Here is a 4,917-nt window from a genome sequence, read left to right on the forward strand (position 1 = left end):
TTCGGAGTTCGAGCTTTGGTTTAGGATCCCCTTAAAGACCGTCAACCCTGCGCAAATATAAATCGGCGGTATAAAAGGAATCCCAAGGGCCCAGAGATAATTGAAGAACGCTGACATTATCGACAATTGATATAAATTTGTCATTATTAACATAAATATTTGGTTCATACATTATTAAATTCATGATTTTTTATTACATAAATGTTCCATAAATAAATATGCATACTTGTAAAGTTATAATATTCTATGTATTGGAGAAAAATTACAATTTTTTCTCTGGAGTTATCATCTCGGTTGATAATCAAACTTTGATAACACTGAAATCACAAATTTAAAGAAAAATCGAGTATTATTGAGTTCTAAATGCATAAATATGTCTACTAAACGAATAAATCATAAAATTAGTATAATATTATCAGTTTTTAACTCTTAATTATATTTCAGTATTCACAAAGACGCGAACTCCCGTAAGGATGCCGCGGGTTTTTAATAGTATCTCGTCGGTGACCGCATCCATTGTCGTGAATTGTGATGCTTCCAGAGACACAGTGTAACACAGTTATTATTTCATATTTGTTTAACATTGGCAAACAACAAGGCTGTAACGTTATAGTGTATTATTTGTGTCTTTTACTGAAAAATACCTTTGGTTAGTCAAAAGAATCAAATGCTTTGATTCTCACGTAACAGGTCTCTACACATATTTCACTTTTATTAAAAAATGGGCGCATTTTCCATATATTTAAGTTATAAATGTTATAGAATCTTAGAAATAAATTTTCTAAAAATAATTTATTTGATATTGATGTTTATTAATATGATTTATTTATCGATAAAAGTGAGCTGTAATATGATATTTCATTCGGCATTCAATGACACCCGAATTCGTATATCAACCTCTGACCTCTGACGAGTGAATGTGCGGCACTATACAATTTCAAATGACTGGCGCGAAGAAAATGGCGCAAGCGCATTATAATATATATATATATATGTGTGAGAAATAATCGAATATCGAGATTCAAAATATCTATAAGACGCTACGCTTTGGCTTAGCGCCGAGACACTATCGTGTCTCCTGATAAGTATATATATGTATATACAATATTATATGTATGTACAGGGTGTCCGGTAAGTTTTGACAAAGCGCTTGTGTGTACACAGAACGGATTAAACTAAGTCGAAAAGTCCTCTATCATTTTGCAATTTTCGCAATAATTAACAAGGTATTACTAAAGATCGCTGAATATTTGTTTTCAATCATCTTTTACTCAAACACTATCAACTTTACAGCAAAACAACGAGAGACAAAAATTATTTATTTTCTTCTCATAAAGTTCTGAGAATTTTTTCAGAATTTTTTAATACCGCGCGTATATTTTCATGTTGCTAAAAATAAGAAAATATAGTACTAAAAAGTTAATAAAAAATTCTGAAAAAATTCTAGAGTTCTATGAGAAGAAAATTAATGATTTTTGTCTCCCGCTATTTTTTTGTAAAGTTGATAGTATTTGTGTAAAAAATTATTGAAGGCCACAATATTCGGCAATTTTTAATAATTAATATCTTGTTAACTATTACGAAAATTGCAAAACGATAGAGGACTTTTCGACTTAGTTCAGTTCGGCTCTATCCACACAAAAACGGTTGGCAAAAACTTACGGGACACCCTATATATGTATATATGTATATATAATATATATACATATTAAAATTATATCGTAAATAAAATAACAGCATAATTAACAAAATTATTAGGTTCTATAACCAATTTTTTTTTAAATAACTTTTAAGTTTTCTAAGTTTATTCTAAATTTGTTAAATGTGAATATCTTTCGGTTAGTAACGAAACAAAAGTGGTACAATCATACCGCCTCTGGCAACACTGGTAGCTTTCTAAACCTAAATCTAAATAGATTCATATCTAGATTAAACGTAAACCGAGAAAAAAAGATTACATCGGTCGAATATTGTTTAGCTTCAAACGCTTTAAAATAAAAAAATATTCTTCTAAAAACAACGTCAAAGATCAAATTATGTCACTGCGAGACTCAACTAATGTCAACAAAATGATATCAACACCAGCAACTAGTCAATCTAGACATAATCAGAGATCCAAGTTGGTGTAATTTCAGTCAATTCAGTATCGAAATCTTAGACGTTGTTATGTTGACATTGTGATGTTTTCGTTGTCACGGATAGCAAATAAACAGAGATTATTTTCAAATATATTTGTATATCCGAATTCAGCGAAAATTCAATTAACGCTCGTAAGCTTTGTAATTGACACACGTAATTACATTTTATTAATTCGTCGATCGACGTATAACAAATTAAATCAACCAACCGACGACGATAAAATCAGGATTCACGGTAGTTCTTTTTTTTTTTTTTTCGACGAGATTCAGGCGACCCTTTTTTTTTCGACGATGCATCTCACGCGAGGAGAAAGCCCGTTTCCACAAAACGCGGACTCGTGTCTCTCTAGGTTTAGTTCCGTGTGGGACATTAACTCCCCGGGTCTCTCTCTCTCTCTCTCTCTCTCTCTCTCTTGCTCGCTCGCTCGCTCGCTCTCTGTTCCCCTCTACCTCCCTACCGTCGCCCTCGCCTTTACCAAACGATCCCGCACAGTCCTGGCTCTAGAGTTCAGCGGAATATTCCACGAGCGAGCAAGCGGGCGTCCTTATCTCGCGCAACGCGATCACATAACGGCGTCCTCGTCACTCTCCCATCATGATTCATGGACTGTTCCATCGCTCCCTATCGTTTCTACCGCTTGCTTCCCACCCTTGTCTCCCTACCTACCCTTCGACCCATGCACTCACCAAACTACTGTCGATCATAGCGGGGCCTAGACACTTTGGCACCCTAATCATAGGGAAGGGACTTTTGCGTCGTTTGAACAAAGACTTTTCCTTCTGTGCAGGGAAAATCTCGGGCAACAAAGAAAACTCAAGTGGTTCTATGATAAATGAACTATTAACAGTCTAACCGTCATGTCACCCATGTCGACGTCTAAAATTCGCAACGGTTTCGTCATTCGTTTGAAGGTGATGGTTTTGTTTGCCCGGTGACAAATGCTTTTACCAAGTATTTGGGATATTAAAGAAAAAATATAAATTATATTAAGATGTTTTTAAAAAGTATTAAAGTAATATATCGATTTATTAAACTTAATGTCAAAATTAAATTGGCAGTTAATATTAATGAAAGATTTATAAATACAGTCTCTATGAGATATTACGAGATGCTCTTTCTTTCTTTCTCTCTCTTTTCTTTGTGACTAGTAACTATACACTAGGAAAATAAAATTCAAATTATATGCTTTGATCTTTTTATTGTGTATTTAATAAAAATGTATCAGTTTTTTATTATACTTTATTTTTATTTTTTTATTTTATTTTAATTTATATTTTTGTATGGTTGACTAATAACTGTTTTTGTTAATCAAGTAATTTTGATGGTGATGCAACGTATCGTTCATCTCTCTCGTTCTAATTTTAATTGTATAAAAAAACAAAATATGTACATAATAATTATTATTCATTATATAATGTACATTTATACATACATGATCATATATTAAATAGTTAAAGAAAGGTATGACTTAATTCTTCCAAATATATTCCCGGGAAAAATGTTTTATATATAATTATATTAAAAAATGACATATTTTATATACAATTATATATAATTATACATAAAATATGTCCACATATATAGCATTTTTTCCCGGAAAGATTATTTTCAATTAAAATAATGCTATTGATATGACATCATTTTTTTTCAGTGTAATACATAAATACAAATATGTAATAAATTTGACGTTAAATTAGAACAATGAACAATTAAAATAAACTCTAAAAAAAAATATAATAATTGACATGTTTTATATACAATTATATATATTGTATAATATGTCCATACATATACATAAAATTTTTCCCGGAAAATAAATTCATATATAAATTTAATTTAAAATTGTTCTCTTCGGTTTTTGATAATTGCGGAAAATCAGTATATTCTAATCTCGGCTTTATTCTCGACTACAACGCAACTCCTGATTCTGTTCTTGATATTACTTCCGGTTCTCTGCTAAAACCACTAGTATTGTATTTTAATATTCCTACAGTGTGAACTTTTCTACTAATTCTCGTAATAATCTTCGATTTTCCGGGATGTGCCCGTTTCCAGTTGGAATGCAAATATATCGAATATTGCTCCGAACATTGCTTTCGGATATTAAGCTTCTCCTTTGCTTCTCTTTTTAATCCATGATTTTATTCCTCGTAGCGTTTCACTTTTACCGCTAATTTTATAAGCAGTTACACCACTATCAATTTACAATGCAAAATTCGTAGCACAAGATACAAGTTCTCGATTAGTGTAATTACATAACATTTTCCCGTAGATACAAATTATAACGTGTGCGCGTATTCCGCTTAATAACTGCAATCTCATATGCTTCTATAAGGCATATTACGTAAAACAAATTTAGATATTGCGATATGAGAACTGATTGAAGCTATCTGGACGAGGCTGCATCTTAAACTCAATCTTGGATGCAATATCGGGTTCATTTATTATTTTGCAAACACTCCTTCACAAAAATTAAAAATTACTACCGTCTTGTTTTTCTTTTATCTAATTTTAGCTGACAAAGAGATCTGTGCGATTCCGAAGTCGAGATTTTTTCTCGACCAACCTGCCCGAATAAAGGTTTATATCGCATTTGCCAAACAATGTAAACAAAAAGGCGCATTTTACGCCATATTAAACGGCCCGAAATACGGGTCGAAGTGTCAATATCGATCTACCTGTTTAGCAGGATCGTCAGAACGACTACCGTTTCGATTCTTCATGGTGTTTTCTTTCTCTCTTGGCTACCGCTTTCCCCTTCCCCCTGTTGCTTTTTCT

This window comes from Trachymyrmex cornetzi, unplaced genomic scaffold (genome assembly GCF_001594075.2).
Source record: "Trachymyrmex cornetzi isolate Tcor2-1 unplaced genomic scaffold, Tcor1.1 scaffold57, whole genome shotgun sequence".
In the NCBI taxonomy this organism is placed as follows: domain Eukaryota; kingdom Metazoa; phylum Arthropoda; class Insecta; order Hymenoptera; family Formicidae; genus Trachymyrmex; species Trachymyrmex cornetzi.